This window comes from Lampris incognitus, chromosome 4 (assembly GCF_029633865.1).
Source record: "Lampris incognitus isolate fLamInc1 chromosome 4, fLamInc1.hap2, whole genome shotgun sequence".
Classification (NCBI taxonomy): domain Eukaryota; kingdom Metazoa; phylum Chordata; class Actinopteri; order Lampriformes; family Lampridae; genus Lampris; species Lampris incognitus.
Genome location: NC_079214.1, coordinates 10,607,657 through 10,621,306, shown reverse-complemented (window position 1 = coordinate 10,621,306; position 13,650 = coordinate 10,607,657). Strand labels below are relative to the sequence as shown.

General features: G+C 47.8%; 1 pseudogene; it reads left to right on the top strand.

Annotated features, from left to right (window-relative positions):
• The first annotated feature begins 452 nt into the window (after positions 1 to 452).
• LOC130111595 (zinc finger BED domain-containing protein 4-like) lies at positions 453 to 3,814 on the top strand (annotated as a pseudogene).
• Positions 3,815 to 13,650: the final 9,836 nt, after the last annotated feature.

Below are 13,650 nucleotides of genomic sequence, written 5' to 3'. Positions count from 1 at the left end.
ATGGTTTTTTGGTCTCCCGTGTGGTAATCCTGACAGCCAGTTAATCGGCTGGCTACACAGACACAAAAAGCTATGATGAGGACCAGAGGCTCTGCGGCAACTCAACCGCAGCTTTGATTGGCAAAATCATTCTGGTATGAAACTAGAAGGGTTTTTTTTTCTGCACAACTTGCCTTCACTAAAAACGTCTTGAGGCAAAAATTGAGCCAATAGTAAAAAACACCTCAGGTCACAGGTCCCCAGCCTGCAGGCAACATCGTGTGGTTAACGGGTACATCTGTCAGTGGAAATGTGTTGTGTCAGTTATGTGTGCTTGGTCAGTAAAGGGTGATCTGTGTCACTATATGCATGCGCTTTGTGTGCGTGTAATAGATCAGTGTTAAGTGCTTCTCCTGAATCACCACCTTGCTGTGGTGGAGAAGCTTGCATGTGTACCAATGAGCCCAAGAGCTATGCCGTCCGGAGCCTGGCTCCTGGTAGGATCACCTAAGGCGGGTAGGTCAAGGAGGAGGTTCCGGACGAAGCGCGATCCAACAGAGACCTCAACGGCGGAAATGGCGGAAGATGTCTCCAGGTCACAACAGCAGTGAAGGTGGATGAAGGCTGCAACGGAGGGCGGTCCCCAATCGTCTTGGTTCTCCATGCCGTTGGACTCTGGCCACCCCCTGGTGGCTGCAGTCGCATCAGCCACTCCACGTAAAAAGGTGCCACGCGCAGGCGTCCTCCCATTATGCGGCTCCGGGATCGGCCTCTACACCCACCTGAAGACCCAGAGGGACCCAGAGGGAGGACGGTCATGAGTGTGTTAAAGTGAGGTGTGTGTTAGGGTTAATAAGTGGTGATGTATCACTATTTTGTGTGTGTAGGTATGTGTTCTAGGTCAGTATGTGGTGATGTGCGTCAGTTAGAGAAAGTGTTAACATGTGTACTAGTTCAACTCATGGTGGTAGGAAGCGGGGTACCTGCTAGTTACTGTTATATGTGCTGGGGCTTTGGGAGGACACCGGAGGAGATCTGGTACTATACCATCAGTCACCTGCCGTGCCGGACCGCACAGCGCTGATCCAGCCACTCTCCCGTCCAAACATCATTCATCAGTTTGTTTCTTACTCGGCCGATACCAGTTCACCCGTCACTTCGTCATCTGACAGTCAGACTTCTCTCCGTCATCTTCCTCCAGGTTTTCCAGAGTCTTTCCTTATGGACTTGCATTACGATTGGTCATCTAGTGTTGAGTGGGATGGGGCTGGGGTGTGAGGGCTGCTAGGAGCTGTCGATCATGATATGGTAGGTGGAGTGGTTTTATGGGCAGGGCTTGGCTTCAATGGTGATGGTGGGTTTGGGCGGCCAGTCCACGCTGAGCTCTCGGAGCCAGGTGCAGCACCCACGGGATTGGTGCAGATGACGGTGATAAGTTACATGACTGAACGTTGAGCTAGCTCATGTTGAATGTGAATTTGCACAACACCGGTTATTGTAAATCTTGCCATTTAGAAAAAACGATAAAAGATATGATCCACGCATAGGCCTTAGCAGAACTAACCAAGCCACAAAAGACAGGCGTCCTAGCACTGTAGTCCCCTCCCGTGGGCTGAAAATGAAATACACACATATGCCCCTTTACCTGTACTAGTCTATAATGCATTAAATGCTCTTTGATAAACCAGATTTTCATTTTACTAATTAGTACAGCTACCAGTCTTATTATTAGTCAGATTATGTAGGAATTTAAGTAGCATTTTGATACTTATTCTTGTTAATGTATAGTCTTACATCAAGGTGTTACTTATTAGTATATATGCCTGCAGACACAGCTATGGGAAAACATGTTGAAACTGCCTTAATTTTGAATTGAATAATCAGCAGTATGCTTCTTTTTTCATTGCAGATGGCTGCACAAAGACCTAAAACTGCAGTGTGGGACTATTTCACCCAACCATCGCCAGGGAGGCAGTTTGCAACACATGCCAAGAAAGTGTCAGTATGAAGAGTAGTAACCACAAAAACTGAAAATACTTCAAATATTTGGGCTCATCTAAGGATTCATCACCCAGCATTGTGTGATGCAGCACAGAAGAAAAGAGACACGTAGGAGAAAACAACTCAACCTCAGCCTACAACATAGCAAATGTTTCAGAGACAGATGGTGTTACGTTCCCCGTTAAAGGTCCAGGGGATGAGGGGAAGTAACAAAGGGGGCCGTAACAGATGCCAAATCAAAACTTTTGGACAAAGGCCTCCACGGTGGTATAGCGGTCTAAGCATCGGCTTTGTGTCGATGTAGTTGCCCACTGGGGACCGGGGTTCGCGCCTTGGTCTCGCCAGATCCGACTATGGCCGGAGTCAGTGAAGCAGCAACATTGGCAAATGCTGCTTCGGGGGGGGTCGGGGTCGGGTCGGGTCGGCTTGTGTTCGTCACATGATATACATCTCCGTGTGTGCTGGGAAAACGGGCGTCGGCTTGGTTCGCCTCGTCACCGAGGTGGCGAGGCAGTTCCTTCGACTCTGCCGGTCGGAGAGATGCAGTTAGCGAATGCATACAGTACGAGGGTGGGCGTTTGATCTAGAATAGGGATCAATTGGCCACTAAATTGGGAGAAAAAAAAGGGAAAAAAATCAGAAATAGATTTTTAGAAAACTTTTGGGCAAAGTGATCACAGAGATGATTGTTGGTGACAACCAACCTTTCACAGTGGTGTCTGATGCTGGCTTCAAGCGCCTCATGGCGGTAGCTGAACCAAGATATACACTGAAAAGCAAAAGCCATTCGCACAGAAACAATGGAAGAAATTCACTGCAAGGTTGTAAAGAAGATAAAGACTCTGATCCAACCAGAGAATGCCGGCGGCCACTCACTGTCTTTCACCTCTTGACTGCTGGTCTGGGACAACAGAATCACTTATGAGTCTTACGTGCCACTTCATTGACAGTGGATGGACAAGAAAGCAGGTAATGCATGGGTCCCACACTGGGGAGTATATTAGAAAGACATTCCTGGACATGCTGGATGACTGGAACATAAGCAAAGACCGTGTGGGGCTTGTACTTGGTGATAATGGAGCAAATATGGTGAAAGGAATCAGGCTCACTGAACTACCAGACTTTAGCTGCACAGCCCACTCGCTACAACTTGTAGTGAACCATGGCCTGTCGAGCCAAAGAGCAGTCATCGACATCATTGCAATGCTAAAGAAGTGTGCTACCCATTTCCACCACTCTGTTCTCACCAAGCAGCGTCTGAAGGAGATCCAGCAGGACCCGGGCCTACCCAAACACGACATAATACAGGAGGTCCCAACAAGGTGGAACTAAACGCTCCACATGGTGCAAAAAATGCTTGAGCAAAAGCGTGCTCTTAGTATCTACTCAGGCGAACATGGAGGATACACGTGCCCTGCTGCTGACCAGTGGGACATTGTGTCCAATTTGGTTGAAAATGTCACCCCAATAGAAGAAGTGACACTTGAAGTGAGCCATTATGATTCATCTTTGTCATGCATAATTCCCTGTCTGACCGTACTGAAGATGCTACTTAAAGATGAAAAGTCCCTCTTCAAGAGGCATCAGAATGCTCAGGCAGGTCATGCTGGAGAGCCTAACCAGACGTTTCTCAAAAATTGAAGAAACAAAAAATGTTGTGCTGGCATGTCTCTTGCATCCCCGTTATAAGAGCCATGCATTCTCTTCTGATGCAACATTGACCAAGGCCAGACAATGGCTGAGAGAGGAGGATCAGACTGCTACACAAGGGACCAGTCAATGTGCTACAAGAGTGACTGGTGAGGAAGAGCAGGAAGCTACAAGAGACCGGTGAGGAAGACCAGGCTGCGGCACAAGGAACCACAGAAAAAGAAAGAGACCCAAAAAGGCAACGGACAGAAGCCGAACCATCTCATGGTGCTCGTATCGATGAGATGTTCAGTTCTCTCCTTGATTCCCATGCAGGGGACTCTAACAAAGCCAGCCTTGAAGATGAGCTACATCCCTTCCTCAAAGAGCCAGAGGTCCACAGACGAAACGGTGACCCCCTGCAATGGTGGGAACAAAATGAAGCACACTTTAAATTACTTGCTTCTCAAGCCAGAAGATATCTCTCATCTCCACCCTCCTCGGCTCCGCGTGAGCGCGTGTTCAGTGAGGTCACAGCAATATATGAAAAAAACAGCAGCAGACTGAGTGGAGAAAATGCTGAAAAGCTGTGCTTTCTACACCACAACTTGGTGTTACTGAATTGGGACTACTGAGGGTACTTAGGGGTTATTGGTAAGGAGGGAAGTGTTTAAATTTAAATTTTGTTTTATTTATTTTCACTAGAAGAAACTTAAAAATGGGTCCAGAAAAGAATTCCACTCAGACTGTTAGATTAGATTGTTGCTAGATTGCTGTTGTTGCACTCAGATAGTGCCTTGAACATCATGCACTTTATTTTTTTCAAATGTTTTCTGTTTTACACAAAATTCAATTAAACATATACGTATGTTCATGTAAAGGCAGCCTTGTGTTGGGGTTTGTGTTGCTGTAAATTTTTGCACAAATTTTTTTTACATTTACTGCAACTGAATATCGGCCCCAAATATCGGCGGTCGGCCTCCATAACTTACCAATAATCGGTATCAGTGCTGAAAAAAACATATCGGTCGACCCCTACCCAACATACCCAGCATCTCTCCTCCACACATGTCCAAACCATCTCAATCTTGCCTCTTGCTTTGACTCCAAACCGTCCAACCTGAGCTGTCCCTCTAATATACTCGTCCTAATCATGTCCTTCTTCGTCACTCCCAATGAAAATCTTAACATCTCCAATTCTGCCACCTCCAGCTCCACCTCCTGTCTTTTCATCAGTGCCACTGTCTCCAGACCATATAACATAGTTGGTCTCACTACCATCTTGTGAACCTTCCCTTTAACTCTTGCTGGTACCCTTCTGTCACAAATCACTCCTGACACTCTTCTCCACCCCCTCACCCTGCCTACACTCTCTTCTTCACCTCTCTTCCGCACTACCCGTTATTTGAACACATACGCCTTCGTCACCTCTACTTGCATCCTCACCATTCCACTGTCCTCCCTCTCATTCACACATATTCCATCTTACTCCTACTCACTTTCATTCCTCTTCTCTCCAGTGCATACCTCCACCTCCCCAGGCTCTGCTCAACCTGCACCCTACTCTCGCTACAGATCACAGTGTCATCCGTAAACATCATAGTCCACGGAGACGCCTGCCTGAGCTCATCCATCAACCTGTCCATCACCATTGCAAACAAGGGCTCAGAGCTGATCCTTGATGTAATCCCACTTCCACTGTCCACCCATCTGTCATTCCAACCGCACACCTCACCACTCACACTGTCAGTCATCCTTAACATGACAACAAAATTCCTCACACAAAAAAACATTATTTTTCCTAAATATGTCATGTTATGTTACCATTTGGCATCTTAAAAATCACTAGCTAGTGTTGAAAAAAGGCATACCTTTCTGAATGTACTCCCTTAAAGTACAGCGTGATGCTGCATTTGCTACCAATGTCAAACTCTTCATCTGACTCGGAATTGGATGCTGCCGGGCCAAACAATTCTCTGTTGGATCATCTGTTGTCACAAGAGAAAAATGGAGCACGCAGTGACTTTCATGTGCAATACTACTGTCTAACACTAGCAGTGTACCAAGGTAAGTTAAGAGTGGTAATAAAGGTTTAAAAGCACACTGTGAACGTTTTCATGGTCGGCACCCTTTTCCCTCCCAGAAAACTGCTGGAAAAAGAAACATGGGACTGTCCCCAGGTCAGTGTTCCAAATCTGAAAACATTTTACCAGCCCATGACATGGGCTGCCACGGACAGCCGAGCCAGAGGAAGAAGCAGCGTAATAAGAAGAAAGGGTAGAAACATAGGCGGCTCTGTGATGGTCTGGCGGCCTGTCCAGGGTGTCTCCCCGCCTGCCGCCCAGTGACTGCTGGGATAGGCTCCGGCATCCCCGCGACCCTGAGAGCAGGATAAGCGGTTTGGATAAGGATGGATGGGTAGAAACCTAGTAATGGGTTCCTGTGCAGCTTCGCTGTTTGGTCCTCAATGAGGAAGGTCGACAACATTTGGATATAGAGGTTTCAGCTTGTGTTACTGACCCAGTAACAAAACAAATGCTGGATGCTTCAGGAAAAACAACATTCAGCGCCTCAGGCCTCTCAGCAAAGGCAGTAGCTGAGTTTCTTTCAGGCCTCTTCGAATCTTTTTATTTGCTTTTCTCTGCATCCAAGGACTTATTACAGAAACAATACACGAAAATCTATAGCTGCAGCTCAAGAGCGCTTGGCCTCTAAACATTCAGGCAATCTTTATTTACTTCAAAAGTTCTGTGATCACAGTCACTAAGTGCACCAAAATATAATAAAGACAAATAGACAGGAGCAGACACGGTCTCTGAGTTAAGAGGTGAAAATGTCTCTTCAGTTACTTGATGACTTAACAAGAAGACCACTTGGTCTACAACACATACTGAACCATGAAATCCAGCGATGGAAACTGACTTGATTCCTAAGATTTACAGCATGAAGAAGGACTTTCTCAGTAACCCACCTTCTATTTTCAAAATGAACGAGGGGCAAGTCCCAGCTGTGGCACGCATCGTGAATTTGTGATTTCCGGCCCTCATTCAGGTCAAAATCTCCAAGCTGTCGGTTCAAAAATACAAACACACAAAAATATACAAATTGAAGGGGTTATACTGTCCACTAAGACTAAACGCTTCACAAACAGTTTGTCCCCCCTAGCCATCAGGACTCCCAATTCCTCCCTATAGTCCCCTCCATCGGCACAAATACCACCATTCACCCGACTATTGTGCGTGATATGTTTATTTCTGTATTGCGTAACTGTATTGTTTGTGATAATATGTGGAGTGTCTGTTGTTGTCAATGTATGTATTGTGCTGCAGTTTCAAGTGTACCAAAAAACAAATTCCACTGGCCTTGATCGTGTGGCTAATAAAACAATCTAATCTAATCATCTAAATCAAAAATGTTAGGGTTTAATACTCCTGTCTGTGCCCCCTGACCGAGGCATGGCAAGGAGGGCTGGAGTTGGTCCCCGGGCGCTGCACGGCGGCTGCCCACTGCCCCTAGCTACACAGCTAGGATGGATTAAATGCAGAGAAAGACTTTCCCCATGGGGGTTAATAAAGTAGTAATAAAAATAAAAAAAGGCCCAGTTCCCATTGGGAGCCTTGTAAAATTGTAGGATAGCCCTCTCTCTGTCCTCTGGACATTGGCCCATATTCAGCTTCATGGTTAGCTCCTCTTCCCTCAGCAGCTTTCTGCAGCTCATGTCTGTGCAGATGTACTATTCTCTTACCATTCTCTTACCATACTCTTACCACACCTTACAGATGTACCATTCTCTTACCATTGTTATGCCGATGACACCCAGCTGATCTTGTCCTTTCCTCCCTCTGACACACAAGTAGAGACACGCATTGCTGCGTGCTTGACTGACATCTCGGCGTGGATGGCGACACACCACCCGAAGCTCAATCTGGACAAGACAGAGCTGATGTTCCTCCCGGGGAAAGGTTGCCCGCACCGAGACCTGGCCATCACCATTGACGACACCGTGGTGACGCCAACTCGGACTGTGAGGAATCTGGGTGTGATCCTGGACGACCAACTGTCGTTTGCTGGAAACGTTGCATCGGTTGCTCGCTCCTGCAGATTTCTCCTCTGTAACATCAGGAGGATTCGCCCATTCCTCACCGACGAGACGGCACAGGTGCTCATCCAGGCTCTGGTCATCTCCCGGCTGGACTACGGCAACTCCTTCCTTGCTGGCGCCCCGGCGTCGGCCATCAGACCTCTGGAGCTTGTTCAGAAAGCTGCAGCTCGTCTGGTGTTCAACCGCCCTAAGTTCTCCCACACAACTCCCCTTCTCATGTCCCTACACTGGCTCCCAGTAGCTGCTCGTATCCAGTTTAAGACGCTGGTGCTAGCCTACAGGGCAGTGAAAGGAACAGCTCCTTCCTATCTCCAGGCCATGGTCAAGCCCTACACCCCCCCCCCGGGTGCTGTGCTGCCTCAGGACGCCTGGTGGCCCCGTCGCTCAGAGGCCCCTGCTGCCGATCGACCCGGTCCCGGCTCTTTCCTGTCCTGGCCCACAGTGGTGGAATGAACTCCCCACTGATGTCAGGACAGCGGAGTCGCTGCCCATCTTTCGGCGCAGGTTGAAAACTCACCTCTTCAAGAACTACTACCCTGTTACTTGCTCTTAGCACTTATTGTATTCACTCATTTAAAAAAAAAATATATATATATCTTTCTTGCGCTTTTACTTTAGCACTGGTTTTGTTCTTAGATGCTTGTTTAGATGCACTTACGACCTCTGATGACTAAGTAGTTCTGCTGATTTTCTACATTAAATGCACTTATTGTAAGTCGCTTTGGATAAAAGCGTCGGCTAAATGACTGTAATGTACTGCTTTCTCTGTGGCAGGCTCTGTTTTCCACTCTGTTCAGTGCAAAGAGCAATATTAATACAGCCACTCTGACTGAGCTGAGGCTCACCGACAGCTGCACACTACATATGTACTGTCTCACACCATAGCATTGTCAAAAAGAAAGCAAACATATTAAGCCTTCACTTGTACTCCTATCTCTTGGCAGCCGACGGTGCCGTCTTCCTCTGGGTGTCATCCCTCTGATCTTCAGCTGATATCCCTGGATTCTCTTTTCCTTCGATTTCGATGACATCTGTCCACTGTCCATCATCCTACCACTTTGTGCTCTACTTCCTCCCGCTTGTTGTCTCCCTACAACATCTACCGTCTGTATTCTCTTCTTTCAGCCTCTATATCGTCTTTTCCTCCTCCAAGCATGGCTGACATACTACTATCTTTGCTTCGCCTGTGTTTTTCACAGCGTGATAACCCAAAAGCTCTGTGTTAATACCACTTCCATTCACTGGGGCGAAGACTTACCAATGACAAGTGGGCACTCGGGACTCCCTGTTGGGAAGGCATCTCACCTGGGGACAGTACAGCGCATCAGACATCACACTATGCGAGCTTTACAGAGGATTACATTAAGTTACCAAGTAGGATAAAAGCAGTGGAACATTGTGTTGTGCAATGAAAACATTTTAACAACTACACCCAACACTCAGTTTAAATGCAATCCTGGCAGGGAGTCCCTGAACAACTACTTGCCTTGAACACCCATCACTGTGCACATTGGTGCATCCATTAAAGACACTGTATGGTTGGACCACCAGGTAACGCATGACTCATGGTCTATGGGGGAAAACAACACTTCATATTGAGATCATACATGCAGGTGGCTGGTGTGACAGAGGAAGATGCAGAGAACAGGAAGAAATGGAAACGGGTGATCCGCTGTGGCGAACCCTAATGGGAGCAGCCGAAAGTAGCAGTAGTAGTAGATATCGAGATCATACCTTGTTTTATTAGTGTCATGACTTTTCTAAAAAAAAAAAATTGCAATTTAATCATTTATATAACAAAGACTGAATCTCGCCTTCCTTTGGAGGTTTATCGGGCATGGCCAGGAGACCCTGGGGTAGACCCAGAACTCGCTGGAGGGACTACATGTCCAATCTGGCCTGGGAACGCCTTGGGATCCCCCAGGAGGAGCCGGAGGGCGTTGCTGGGGAGCGGGACGTCTGGAGTGCCCTACTTAGCTTGCTGCCACCGCGACCCGACCCCGGAGAAGCGGCTGATGATGAATGAACGAATGAATGAATGAATCTCACATTTGCATACTACTACCGCTACTACCACTACCAATGCTACTACCACTTTTGGCTGCTCCCGTCAGGGGTCGCCACAGCGGATCATCCATTTCCATCTCTTCCTGTCCTCTGCATCTTCCTCTGTTACACCTGCCACCTGCATGTCCTCCCGAGCCCTTCCAACCTGTTCAGCTGGGGCCTGGCAGAGTCACCCCCGCTTGCCAACTCTGCCAGAAAAGGAGATCCTTGGAGCACATCCTGAGCTGCCTTGGGAGAGGGGCAGTATCGTTGGTGCCATGACCAAGTTCTGCGGGCAGTAGCAGATGCACTGGGTTAAGCAAGCGGCAACACCCAACAAAATGCACCATCACCTTTGTTCGAGCAGGGGAGAGAAGCCCCAGCCAAAGGCCCAGGGTGGGCTCCTCACAACAGCAAGGGATTGGCAGTTCCTAGTCAACCTAGGGAGACAACTGAGGTTCCCGGACACCATCACAGCCACCACACTCAGGCCAGACTTGGCCCTGATGTCCGTGGCAACCAAGCAAGTGGTTTTGCTAGAGCTAACTGTCCTAGAAAGAAAGGAAGACAGCCAGGTATACAGATCTGGTAGCTGAGTGTCGGAGGAATGGATGGAAGGCCCACTGTAAGCCGGTTGAAGTGGGCTGCAGGGGCTTTGCAGGTCAGTCTCTACATTGAGTCCTGGGACTCTTGGGGATTTGTGGGCTGCACAGAAGAGCCGTTAGGAACATCTTGGAAGCTACTGAAAAGGCTTCCCGTTGGCTCTGTGTGAAGAGGGGTGACGTGTGGCGTAATGCACTACCTGCACACAAGTTGGGGTCATCACCCCTGGCTGAGTTGCTCAGGTGAGGGTGTCTGATGTTAAGACCCGAAACACCTGATGACCCGAAACACCTGATGACCCCGCATTTATTACTGACAATGTGTCCAGGTTGCACCACATGGTGTATCAAAGAACTGACTAATGCATCCATCCATCTATCCATCCATTATCCAAACCGCTTATCCTGCTCTCAGGGTCGCAGGGATGCTGGAGCCTATCCCAGCAGTCATTGGGCAGCAGGTGGGAAGACACCCTGAACAGGCCGCCAGGCCATCACAGAGCCAACACACACACACACCTAGGGACAATTTAGTATGGCCGGTTCACCTGACCTACACGTCTTTGGACTGTGGGAGGAAACCCACACAGACACGGGGAGAACATGCAAACTCCACACAGAGGACGACCCGGGACGACCCCCAAGATTGGACCACGCTGGGGCTCGAACCCAGGAACTTCTTGCTGTGAAACAACCGTGCTAACCACTGCACCACCATGCCGCACTGACTAATACAGCAATACTGACTAATGCAGTAAAACAATAATGTACTGCATCAACCACACCACATAATACCCTCCTCAGATTAATATCATAACTGGCCTCTGATGTTTTTAATGAGTTATAATATGCAGAACCAAAATAAGATAACTAAAGGCACCTCAAAATACCTTGGTTCATGTGTGCATGCCCAGCTATGCACACATAGACACAGCTGCAACATGACAACATGTCAAAACATCTACAGTCATGATAATAACAATGTAACATATTAGCATATGCATTATGCAGTGTTTAATGTGCCTTTAGATACTTTATCTTTTTTGTTCTGCATCTACAGTCATGCTAATAACAATGTAACATATTAGCATATGCATTATGCAGTGTTTGAGGTGCCTTTAGATACTTTATCTTCTTTGTTCTGCATGAAATAATTCATGAAAAACATACAAATGTACATCAGCTGTTTGTCCCAGAATACAAAGTATAGTCAGTAGATGTTGATTTATGATCCATGTTGTGAGGACCCCTCATTGGCTACCTTCATCCCCTAGCCCCTAACCCTAACCTTTGCCATCACAACTACATGCCTAACTTTAACCTATTCTTTCTTTTTTTCCCTTTGGAATTTTTCTCCCCAATTGTATCCGGCCAATTACCCCACTCTTCTGAGCCGTCCCGGTCGCTGCTCCACCCCCTCCGCCGATCCGGGGAGGGCTGCAGACTACCACATGCCTCCTCCAATACATGTGGAGTCACCAGCCGCTTCTTTTCACCTGACAGTGAGGAGTTTCAACTCAGGGGGACGTAGCGGGTGGGAGGATCACGCTACCCCCCGCCCCCAAACAGGCGCCCCGACCGACCAGAAGAGGCGCTAGCGCAGCGACCAGGACACAGACCCACATCTGGCTTCCCACCCGCAGACATGGCCAATCGTGTCTGTAGGGACGCCCGACCAAGCCGGAGGTAACACGGCGATTCGAACCGGTGATCCCCATGTTGGTAGGCAACGGAATAGACCGCTACGCTACCCGGACACCCCTACCTAATCTATTCGAACCTTAAGCCTGAAACCCAAGTCCTAACCCTAAAATAGACCCTTAAAGTGAGCACCTGCCAAAAGGTCCTCTTTGAACAAATGTCCCCATTCTTGTAGGTTAAAAACTCAAATTGGTCCTCACAAATACAGCTGAAACAAGAACACAACACATACACAGTCTCCTCGGTATGTCACATAGGGCATTAACAAAAACGAAAACACTTTTGTTCTCACATAAATAAACCCATTTAGGTAATGTAATAATGTGGTATACCGTTATGAAACATTTTCATCCATGGAGGACCAGCGCCATTGTTCCACATAGACGACAATGTTCTGTTTTCTCTTCACAAAGGGGGCTGGTGGCTCGATGAGAGGCTGCTGGAGAAGGAAACACACCCTGGGTTTGTCTGCCATGGCCTCTAGGAAACACTAAAATAACTCCCGCTTTCCCCTCTCTGGTCCTTGGAGGCAGCAGGCCTCGGCAGCAGCCTGTCGGTCAATGACAACCCCACAGGAAATACACAATATATACATTTATCTACAGTCCTTTCTCATCAGGGTTCACTTTCAACTACACACTCGACAGGCACATCGCATGCAAGGAATGTCGTAAATTGAATCCGAGTGTTGTGAAGTTGTCATAGTGACTATATTGCGTATTTTCCTCATTCATTTTCTATTTCTGGTATGCACTCAAGAGGAAAGTGCACATTCTTTCTCAGCATCCTGTTTATAGTACATCTTTGTAAGGCTCGCCAGAACATTGGTGGTGATTATGGTGAGCAAAAGAACAGGTTTCTCTGATGTGTTGGGAGTAATGCTGATGCTGGTTCTGAATCAGATCGAGAGCTTGACAAATTACATCAATAAGCTTCACGGTGAAGCAACGCTCTGTGTCTTGTTCTTAACCGTGGAAAAGTCTCCCAATCGGGAATTGAGACAGTGTCTGTCAGCGATATCAGAACACTTCTCATAACATCTGGGCAAACTCTTCCTAAATCCAGACAGCTATCAAGTAAGTAGACAGAATCACTGAGAGTTCTTTGCAGGCTGGCATCTCCATTGGTGTCTAATATACCCTCCTGCTCGCCAAAAGCCAATATAAGGGGAAACAGAACTGAGACTTTTTTTTTATCCCCCCCCCCCCCTTTTTCTCCAAAGTGTATTTGGCCAATTACCCCACTCTTCTGAGCCGTCCTGGTCGCTGCTCCACCCCCCTGAATAGGCGCCCCGACCGACCAGAGGAGGCGCTAGTGCAGTGACCAGGACACATACCCACATCTGGCTTCCCACCCTCAGACACGGCCGATTGTGCCTGTAGGGACGCCCGACCAAGCCGGAGGTAACACAGGGATTCGATCCGACGATCCCCGTGTTGGTAGGCAACGGAAGACAGGTCAAAGATTTAACGGGTTTGATCCTCACAAACATTCATTCACTAAATTTTCTTTTCGACTCATGATCAAAGACCCTTTATCGGGCCATAACATACCACACACTTCAAAGCCACACCCAGATAATTTCTCCAG